The following is an 11,828-nucleotide window of genomic DNA, read 5'->3' as shown; positions in this document are numbered from 1 at the left end:
CATAGGTTTTAGCCTTGTATGAATAGTTCATTGTCTATTTTGCCTGTGAATAATCAGCTTATTTTGTAATATGCACTTGTAGTGCAGACATACTACATAGCGACGTCAGCCATGAATTATACCAATTCCACACCTAACAGCAGACTAGACACAAATTGTGCAAGAGGCAAAGAAGATAATCCATCAATGTACTAAACACAGCAAAACAATTAGAACTCATGCTGATAAGACAAATGAGGTGTTGTGTGATACCGGTTTTTGGAGTAAGTTTTGGAATTGGAGATATAATGGTTGAGAATATTATCGCATGGAGCTGTAATATTGATTTTATGGTAATCATAATAGTCAATGTGCATCAGCTCAGAAGGTGGAAATATGATAATCCTAAGGTAAGATATCTTTGGATCAAGAGAGGGAAGATGTTGGCCAGAGGCTGCTCACACATAAAAACAGGAGTTTGTGAACTCAAGTTACCCAAACCCCAGCCACTGTCTTGTGCTGGCTGGAACGAGTTCAAACCAGGTGAGCTCAGAGGAAGATAAAGGAAGTGACATAAGGTATAAAACCTTATTTGGTGGAAGAGTAATGCTAATGGTGACCTTAAGCCAGAGTCTATAATGAAAAGACACAGGCTCAGCAGGTGAGTCAGAACCAACAAGAATAAGACACCACAGTTCGGGAAGATGAAGACAAGGAATAAAAATGAAAGATTTCAGGCATGCTAGCAGCGAAAACTCCAAAGATCAACCTTCACTGAAGGGGAGGAATTGCCTTGGAAATGCACCGACTACATTGAGGAACCGTGGGATCGCCTGGCCAAAGTGAACTCCTATTGTTGGGTATTAACCTTTATTTTCTGTGACTGTTCAGGAAACATCCGAGAAACCTAATGGGTGTGCATATAGATTTTAGCCTTGTATGAATTGCATGCCTACTGTTGACTCTTAATCAAATGGTGTGAATTGAATGTCTGTTTTAACTAAACTAATAAAGGCAATTTTTTGTTGATACAGACTTGACTCTTTTCCTCTTTGTGCCGAGCCAATAACTATTGTTGAGGGCAGTAACCAGGCAACAAGTCTTTAAGTCATATATGAAGATTAGATAGCAAAACATTACTGCCGTTAAAATGAATGGTATCAGTAGTGTTCTCGTTTATAATTGAGCAGTCAATTTTGAGATTCTTGGCTTTGCAGGTTGTTTGATATTATTTCGTTAGGGGGGTTCCTTTCAACAGTGACTGGCTGGTAGTGTTCAGAGTGAGCGAGATTGATTTTCCCTTTCTTTACCTGCAGTGGAGGGGTGTTTCATGGCTATTCTCAAACTATGAATTTACAGCACACTAATCCATTCAACAGTACTCCAGGCCACTAACACGCACAGGCCAGTGGCTGCAGTTTTTTTTTAACCCCTGGAAGGGTAAAACACAAGCATGTCTACAGGAGATGGCTTTATGATGAAAGTGCATTGTGTAATCGGCTTCTCATCTGCTCTTTCACTTTAGTTTCTCTATTTGAAGTTTCTCTGAGTCTGTACAGGCGTGACATTCATTGAGCCAGACAGGACTCTGCTTGACAGTCACTGAATTTACATCCATTGTCAAATGCTAGCTGCAGCATGCACATGGTGGAATTAGAGGTTCAATAAGTCCATAAGCATTTCAGGGTTCTGGTAATATGTTAAGTGCACACAGCCCATAACACTGGCGAGCCTTACCTTGAGTTTGCTATAACTTTTGCCAAGGGCTGATCCGTCTCTAGCAGGTACTGAGTTGTAGCCGACAGTAGCTAAGGTATCCCAACATGAATGTTTATCACCTTCTCTGTGTTGCTTCTGCCTTTGTTGCAGTAATTTATATATTGGTTTGTAGTTGCTGCTGCCATTGTTGAGGTAGATTCATGGGTAAGCAGAAAATGCTTGTGAACCCCTTTTCCAATATAAAACAGATTATCCTCAAAACACTCAACAGAAACTTTGGCAGCATTACCTTTGTTAGTAGAGAACAGGGCTGGGGGGTAGTCCAGGAGCATCAGTGGCTAGTTCACCCTCTGCCACACTTTCCTGAGAGAGTAAACAAATGTCGTGTGGTTCCACGGGTGGAGTTTCAGTGGAGACTGAGTCAACTTCAGTTTCTTTCACTCCAAAGATGTACAAGTTAGGTAGTTTGGCCAGGCTAAATTGCCCATTGTGTCCAGAGATGTCTCGGTTAGGTGGATTAGCCATGGGAAATACAAGGATAGGGTAGGAGGATGGGTCTGAGTGGGATGGTCTTTGGATTGTCAGTGTGGACTCAATGGGCCAAATGGTCTGCTTCCACACTGTAGGGATTCTATGATTCTAACTGGGTAGGGTTGATGCTGATGTAAAGATTTTCCCCTACAACACAACCAAGAACCAAAAGCAGGCAAGGCACTGTCTTCCCATCTAGCCTATTGTTTTACTGCCAAGTTAGAATCCCTCTGTTTGATGAATTGGACCCAGTCAGAATCAATAGTGTGTGCCCTGGAAGGCTCTCTGAACCTACAGACGAAAAGCCTGGCTTATTTATCAAGTTCAGCCTATCTGTCAAACAGGGTTGTTTTTCATCATGTAAAGTCCTGTTTTTGACTGATAGAGCTTCATCCACCATCCCATCGTAAATGAGTTTTCTGATGACCTGAACTCTCAGTGATCCATATTGAGAATTATCAGTGAAGTGATCCAACTCATGAAGGAATTAATCATCTCTTCAGGCTAGTGCCTGCTCCTGAGTGCAGTCTCTGCAGTAAATTGACATAAGAATGAAAGGCCTTAAGGAAGTTGTCACATTTGGAGATTCTTCTTCATTGTCTCTCAAATAAGAAAGGTGTTGGCACTGCTGCTGATTGTGTACATAAGTACACTAATCTGCTCCTGTTCTGCTTTTAATTAAGTCATGAGGAAATCCATTACCTGCTAAAATGCTAGCACCAGTCTGGCCCCAACATTGACTCCAGGGCTAGACTAAAGGCATGGTATGGTATCATCAAGCATGGTTGCCATCATCTCCAGCAGTGGTGAGCTGGTTTAGTCAATGCCATGGCTTGTTTCTCAAAGTGAATTTTGTTAGTCAAAGTCATTTTATTTCCCTGCTGTTTATTAGTGACATGTGCAGTTTCCCTCACTGCTGTCCAGTTGCTGGACTGGCATCAAGGTGCTTTACTCAATGATCTCCAGCTACTTCTGTCAGGTTTTCCGTCATCGCTGACCATGTTTTGTCCCTCTTCACCACTTGCCACTATATACAGAAAGCTACTTAGACATCAAGACACGAGGACTGATACACAAGGCTATTGGAACTGTTAATATCTATTACTTGCAAAGTATAAACAAAAATGTGGCAGAGCAGGGTTTTGCCTCCTTCCATCAGATCTCAGTCCCATGTGATCTAACATCATTGTGAATAGCTCCTTATATGCTTGCTCCATGGCTGTGCCCAGATTATTGGTTCCATTAAACCTTCACTCCAGATGGTCTGTATTTGCTGTTGACAATCTAGTCTCCTGTACAGTGACTGCTTTGTCACACGACAAGCTAGTAATGAAGGTTAGGTTGCATGGGATCCAGGGGGAGCTAGCTAACTGTATTTAAAATTGGCTCGATGGTAGGAAGCAGAGGGTGATGATTGAAGGTTGTTTCTCGGACTGGAGATCTGTGACAAGTGGTGTGCCACAGTGGTCCGTGCTGGGACCTTTGTTATTTGTTATTTACATAAATAATCTGGATGTGAATGTACAAGTCATGATTAGTAAGTTTGTGGATGATACAAAATTAGGAGGTGTCATTGATAGCGAGAAAGGTTATCAAAAATTACAGAGGGATCTTGATCAAATGGGGAAGTGGGCTGAGGATTGGCAAATGCAATTCAATACAGATACGTGTGAGCTGTTGAACTTTGGAAAGTCAAACCAAGGTAAGATTTATAAAGTAAATGGTAAAGTCCTGAGGAATATTGTGGAACAGAGGGACCTAGGAGTACAAGTACAAAGTTTGTTGAAAGCAGCGTCACAGGTAGACAGGGTGGTGAAGAAGGCATTTGGCATGCTGGCCTTCATCGGTTAAGGCATTCAGTGTATGAGTTGGGACGTTATGTTACAGTTGTATAAGTTATTGGTGAGGCCGCACTTGGAGTATTGTGTACAGTTTTGGTCACCCTGTTGGGGGTGGAGGGGGGAGGTGGTGGTTGGTCAGCATAGGACTTTATTCCTTATTCCTTGGAACATAGGAGAATGAGGGGTGATCTTATTGAGGTGTATAAAATCATGAGCAGCATAGATAGGATAAATGCAAATAGTCTTTTCCCCAGGGATGGGGAATTGCAGACTAAGGGCATAGTTTTAAGGTGAGAAGGGATAGATTTAAGAAGGACCTGAGGGGCAACTTCTTCATGCATTTATGAAATGGGCTGCTAGAGAAAGTGGTTGAGGCTGGTACAATAGCAAAATTTAAAATTTAATAAACATTTGTATAGGTACATGGATGCGAAGGATTTAGAAGGATATGGACCAAATGAGGGCAATTGGAACTAGCTGAGTGGGCACCATGGTCAGCATGGACCAGTTTGGGCCAAAGGGCCTGTTTCAATGCTGTGTTACTCTATGACTCTATCTTGGTTCTATCCTCAAGAATGACCCCAATATTCTGGTTTCTTGCCATTTTCAACACACTATTTTGTTCTGATGCTAACATTTCTGTACTCGACCTGCTATAGCCTTCCAGCAAAGCCCAACACAAGCTGGAAAAGCATTCTTGAATCTTCCCCTGACCTTCCATTCTGTTCTACTTGTTCCTCCACAGAATCAATATTGCACAAATTGTTTTATTAATGCAAATGTCAAGGAGGAATTCTGAGGATTGAGATTCGCTGCTTGATACCAGCCCACTGCAGAATTTATTGCCTTCACTATTTATAATTCAGTGTGGAGTCACTCCAATGAATTTCCTCACATCAAATATGGTGCAGGAGCATCCTCTGCTGGCTAGCTGAATATACACACAGAAAACAACCAGACCCTGAAACGACTTTTCTAACTGATTTTGCAGAAGAATGGATTTGTTGTCAGTGCTACTGTATGGAGAGTCCTCACTGTCCATGGCCGTGTGTGATGGCTTTATATTTTAATTTTATTTCATCCAGTCCTTGAAAAGCATTAGAAAACCACTGACTCAGAGGTGCACTTAGAAAGAGCCACCTCACTCAGTGCCCCAGTCCATGAGCGAAGTGATGAACAAGGCAGTGAGGGGAACAGTGAAGGATGTGACGAGAGAAGGGGCATACACTGGCGAGGGGGTAGTCAGCAGGGCCGCCAGTGAGATGCTGAGGGTACAGCTAGTGTACCACCTCTGGCTCAGGTTCCAATGTAATGTGGGCACACAGTGATGACATCAATGTACCAGCATCCTGTTTAAATGTGTTGGCAGTAGATACATTGTTTGCGGACAACAACCCTGTTAGCACAAAGATTGCTACTAGTAAAAAACTACAGCTTGCAAATGTGTGAAATGCAATTGATTTAATCAATTACATCATCTTTCAATTAGATTAAGAAATTACTGAACACAAAATCAGATTTTATATCAGACTTGTATAATTTTGTAGAGTTTAGCTGTATCTGACTATTCATTCACAGGATAGACTGAATTCAGCAGATTAGAATATGAGAAAAACATATCTCTGATCAATGTCAGGATTTGACAAGTGAGATTCTGTACCATGAGAGTGAATGGGGAAGGAATTATTCTTTGGGATTCTTTACAAAGGCAGAAAATAATGAGGTGTTTGGTTCATATTGACTTGGAGAAATGATCTATGATACACATAGGACTGTACATTGAGAAGCTTCACAGTTTGGCATGTTGTCCAAATCCCTTTGGGACTGTCAGACACTTTAACCAATGGGTTATAAATGAATTTACCACTATGCTGGAAGAGCCAATCAGTACAGACACAAGTTGGTACCAGTATAAACTGTCACAAAGTTATGAAGGGCCCAGTAACAGTAAGACTTTAACACTAACAATACTGTTCTTAATTCTGCCCAATCCCCTTCATTGTTACAACATTTTACAGAGTCTCTTGTGATATTCATTTGTGATGTTGTTGTTCTCTTTTTCTGTCACTCTGGACAGTTAGTTGGTCTTTGCCCTTGCCATGTCGATCACTTCTTCTTCATCTCCAGAAAGTCCAAGAGAGCGATCTGAAATTTTCTGTAGTTCTGGCCAATCTGGGAGACTCACTTAATGATTTGAAACATTGTCAACCTTTGGATTGCTTGCTAGTGTTTAGTTCTTTGTCTACCATCAGGACCTGGAGCCTTTCAGTCTGGTTTTTGGTCAAAAATATGCATTCCTCCTTTGTTTGGTTGCTAGGTGGTTGGGGATTTGTCTGTCCAGGATAACTGTTGACAAGATGTGCCCTTTTACGCTATGCTAATGTCATTAGCACCTGGCTGTTGTGTTTGCACTATGTCTAGTTTCTGGGTTTGCAATTTGCAGAACTTCACTAGGCCAATGTGTCCCATACCCAGCAATTCTCGCTGTTTAGCCAAGTTGGCAACTATTTGCATTTTAGCAGCCATGAGGCATGATGGGAAGATTTCCTCTTTTTTGAACCAAGAGAGCTCATGTGAATATAGTTCAAACCTAATTGTAGAAGCTTGGTTTTGGTCATTGACACAGAGGGGAGGCTATATGTCATTGTGAAAGCCATTGCATATAATGGTCAACAGTAGTGACTGTGTACCAATCACTACACAGTTGGTAAGTGATTTGGTTACATGTACAGATTGAGAGTCCAAAAAGGCATTGCGATAAGCTGCACAGAATTCATGAGACTCAAATGCATAGACATAAAAGAACCTGTGCTAAAATTACAAAACCCAGCAATATGAACAACAAAGGGGAGGGGGGAGGGGGGAGGGGGTTGTGATTATAACCCTGGGAGTTCCTTCTATCCTACAGCCCCCGCACACGTGTTTATGCATTACTCATCGTGAACATAGTCCTACCAGTTGGTGGGTTTAAGTCTTGTCTTTTAACTCTTTTGTGTGTTGTATTGTTTGAGTAAATGCTTGGTGGGCACTCATTAATTGCATTTAGATTTGATCCAATTTTTTTGGTAGAGGTTTTATACCTCTCATATTCCTCAAAATATTTCCCAAGATATTTTCTTAATTTGTTACTACCATTTATGAATGTCACTCACCTTCAATGGATGTTGGTTAGTTCTATTCGGCCAATCCATGTGGGAATGTGAGGTTTAATACAAAAATGCTTTCCATTACATTTCAGATTGAATCCTCTTACTGGTATTTCTTGATTTAAGTGGTGACACAGTATTCTCCCTCTCCTGCCGTATGAGACTCTCACGATGTCAGTCCTCAGATTCCTAGCTCCAAAGCGCAGTTTAATGCACTACTTGTTTTAAACCACACAGAGCATGTTTGTTAAGATATACAGGCTACGGATGTATGATGGTATGATCCATTTTTTCTGATTTAATTAGAGTGGTCCCTATCAGTGTACAGCTTCTACAGCATATGGGAGAGGACTATGATATCCCATCCACATTCCTTTTTTTACTATGCCGATAGTTTCAACCACAGAAGGTCCTTAAGCTCACTGTGTCACTCAGGATAATTGGGATTCCTAGTACCAAGTCTAGGGCCTCACCGAGAGTGTCCCTGCAGACCACACCTTGGTTCACTGCCTCCTTTGGCAGCTGGAAATGCTGACATGTCTCCTCTCCTGGACCAGATGTTCCAGATGTTTGTTGTTGATCCAGGACAGGACTTTCTCCTGGCCAGCCTGCCTGAGGTCCTCCCTCAGTTGTTCAACCACCCAGTTTCCATAAATACTGCACAAGTGCAATTTTGCTGCCTGCTGTTATCCATGATTTTACCCTGGATGGTCTGGTTGATGATTTTTGCATGACCATCGAGTATGGTCACCAGATTGTGGCCCTGTGACTGGCTCCCCATCAACTGTCCTCCTGTCTCATGTTGGTTGTCCTTATTTAATTCTTCCAAGGCTTGTTTAACCTGTTGGTTTAAGATCCTGAGTTTAGTATCCAAATTAGCCAAATACTCCTGCCTCATATGCTGTAGCTAAATCATTAAGAAGTTCCCTTTTCTCATGCTTATTGCAGGCTGTGGTTTACCCGCATATTTTCCGGCCCCACATCCCATTAAGCCATGAGTTAGATGTGAGTATAGTTTTTCAGTGGGGAAGGTACCATTCCAGTAGCTGCATCCCAGATAAGTCTATTATTATCAGCATTAATGCAAGGTGGATATCAACAAACAAAATCTGTCCTGTGGAATTAATCCTCAGTCCATTATGTGGACCTGGAATGCTGTGGGACAAGCTGGGGAAGGGGGCTTTACTGCTGGTCTGGCTCTATTTTTAATCTCATCTTCTAAAACTCCTCCTGGGGCATTGCCATCCTAATTCTAAACCTTTCTCTGGGCTGTGCTTGGAATCCCACTGTCATGCACTCAGAACCCCAACCAATCAGCCATGATCTCTATGCACATGCAACAGAGTGTGGAACTCCCAGTTGGGTTTTCTGTACACCACAAGGTGATTACATCTGAAATTAACCAATTTTACAGGTTGGACCCAGAGGATCCCATTCACACACACTGCAGCATCAGGTGGGTTGTACCACAGATACCTTGGTTTCCTATCTGCCCACACAACATTTTTACATAAAGGACATACAATAATACTGTCACATGACAGAAATGAAAGGTTTTGAGTAGACTTCATTGTTACCTTGGAGTGTTTTCTCCAACACTTTCTAAAAAAGATCAACAGTAGTTCTTGTAAGAATCATTGTTCAAAATTTGACTCATAGTGGCATTACTCAATCATCAAATTGTCACCCATTTCTGGCTCCCTTTTTATTCAACATATAGGATGGCTGGGAGTGTTGGGTTTCAGTGAATGGTGACAATTGAGTCTGGGTTAGTATGGATGGGTGGGTGCATTGTGTCAGTGCCTAGTATATCTTCGTCCTCATTGGGGATGGCCATCAGTGTTGGGGAATCATTCTCCTCGGACCGGGGGGATATTCTCTTCATCGGTTTTGTGTTTTGTGCCTGTGGGTGCTGGAGACCGGTTTGGAGCGCAATGTGTAGTTCAAAAGGCAATCGACATCAGACTCAAAAACAAAGTTGCTAAGCTCAGCAGGTCTAGCAGCATCCGTGAAGGAAAAAAAAAAGTTAACATTTCGGGTCTGGTGACCCTTCCTCAGAACTGATGGTGGCTGGGAAAATGTCAGTTTATATGCAGAAAGTAGGGAGGTGGGTGGGGTAGGGAGTAAATGATAGGATCGGGCCCAAAGAGAGAGAAAGACAGTTGGACAGACAAAGGAGTTGCTAACAATCAGGCTGGGAGGGTGAGTAGTTGCTAATGGGGACTGTTAGTGACTAACAGGGGGTGTGTAATGGCAGGCAAACACCAGGAGTGACAGTGAAATTAAAGTCGGTAGGTAAGAAGCGAGATTGGAACGGAAATCCCGTCAGACAGAGGAGCAGAACTTCTTCAAGGTGGGCATGCCTGGCAGAGATGTGGCAGTGAGTTAAATACTAAATAAAAACCGAAAGAACTGCGGATGCTATAAATCAGGAACAAAAACAAAGTTGCTGGAAAAGGTCAGCAGATCTGGCAGCATCGGTGAAGTTTGCAGTTGAGGCTATATTGATGTTCCATACAAGTTTAACACCACTTCAATGTGCTTGTACACTGTGCCTCTTTCTGGATTGAAAAAGATTTTGATTTCCATTTCCAATAAATCACAATTTAATGTGTGTTGTGGTTTTTCTGCTCTTTACTAGAAATCCGATGACTTTGAAGAAAACAGCCAAGTAAAGCTCAGTATCAGCAGCGTGTAGTATCTACAAGAAGCAGTGCAGAAATTCAAAGGTCCTTCGACAACTCCTTCCAAATCCAAAGTCACTACTTGCGAGAAGGACAAATTCAGCAGATACATGGGAATGTCATCCCTTGCAATTTCCCCTCCAAGTCACTCACTATCCTGAAATATATCACCTTTTCCTCAGTGTTATGCTCTCAATATCCTGGAACTCCCTCCCTAACAACATTGTGGTTGGTCCTATGGCCCACGGATTACAGCAGTTCAAGAAGCCACTTTAATAAAATGCATGATTCTAAAGAGCATGCAGGAACAGAGGAATCTGGGTGCGGATGTACATAGATCATTGAAGGTGGCAGGACAAGTGGAGAGAGCAGTTAATAGGGCATTTTGAGATCAAGAAATAAGTGGTGTTGGATCTCTTGAAGAGCATCAATTTGGATAAATTCCCAGGACCCACTGGTATCTACCCCAGCTTACTCAGGCAAGAGAGGAGATTGCTGGAGCCTTGACCAAGATCTTTGTATACTTGCTAGCAAGTGGAGAGGTCCCGGAAGACTGGCAAGTACTAATGTTGCTTTGTTCAAGAAGGGAAATAGGGATAAATCCAGGGAACTATAGACTGGTGAGTCTCACATCAGTGGTTGGGAAGCTCTTGGAGAGACTTCTTAGGGATAGGATTTACGCAAATTTGAAAAGGCATGGCCTAATTAGGGATAGTCAGCATAGCTTCGTGCAGGGCAGGTCATGTCTTACTAGCTATTGAATTTTGAGGTGATTGATGAGAATGGAACAGTGGATGTTGTTTACATGGATTTTAGTAAGGCTTTCACCAAGGTCTCTCAAGGTACGCTCATCCAGGAGATTAAGATGCATGTAATCCACGCTGACTTGGCCACGTGGATTCAGAATTGGCTTGCTGATAGAAGACAGAGGGTAATGGTGTTTTTTAGGCTGGAGGTCTATGACAAGTGGTGTTCGGCAGGAATCTCTGCTGTTTGTGATTATATATGAATGACTTGGATGAAAATGTAAATGGATGGGTTAGGAAGTTTGCAGACAATACAAAGATCAGTGGAGTTGTGGATAAGGTAGAAGCTGGTCAAAGGATACAGTGGGATTTAGATCATTTGTAGAAAAGGGTGGAGAAATGGCAGCTGGAGTTTAATCTGGGTAAGTGCAAGGTGCTGCACTTTGGGAGATCAAACGTTAAGGAAAATTATACAGTTAATGGCAGGACTCTGAACAGCACTGATGTACAAACTGATCTTGGGGTTCAAGTCCATAACTCCCTGAAAGCAGCCATGCAAGTAGATAGGGTGGTAAAGGTGGCATATGGCATGTTTACCTTTATTGGTCAGGGAATTGAGTACAACATGATGTCATGTTGCAGCTTTAAAAGACTTTGATTAGGTCACACAGTATTGCGTTCAATTCTGGTCTGGATTAAGAGGGTATGATCTGTAAGGAGAGACTAGAAAGGCTCTGGTTGTTTTCTTTTGAGCAGTAGAAGCTGAGGGGAGACTTGATGCAAGTCTATAAAATTGAGATGCAGAGGTAGGGTGGACGATTAGAATCTTCTTCCCAGAGTTGAAATGTCTAATACTAGGGGGCATGCATTTAAGCGGAGGGGAAAAGGTCAAAGATGATGTGAGGGACGAGTTTTTTTTTAAACACAAAGTGGTAGGAGTCTGGAATGCACTGCCAGGGGTGGTGGTTGTGGCAGATATGATAAGGACGTTTAAGGGACTTTTAGATAAGCACACAAATATGCAAGTAATGAAGGGATACGGACCAAGGGTAGGCAGAAGGGATTAGTGTCATTTGGCGTCATATTCAGCGCAACATTGTGGGCTGAAGGGCCTGCTCCTGTGCTGTACTGTTCTACGTTCCGTGCAATAAAACATACAATGTCCTGAGCCTTCTAGTAAGA

The sequence above is a fragment of the Rhincodon typus genome, chromosome 27, assembly GCF_021869965.1.
Source record: "Rhincodon typus isolate 14 chromosome 27, sRhiTyp1.1, whole genome shotgun sequence".
In the NCBI taxonomy this organism is placed as follows: domain Eukaryota; kingdom Metazoa; phylum Chordata; class Chondrichthyes; order Orectolobiformes; family Rhincodontidae; genus Rhincodon; species Rhincodon typus.
The sequence above is the reverse complement of the archived record's forward strand: the minus strand, read 5'-3'. Positions refer to the sequence as shown.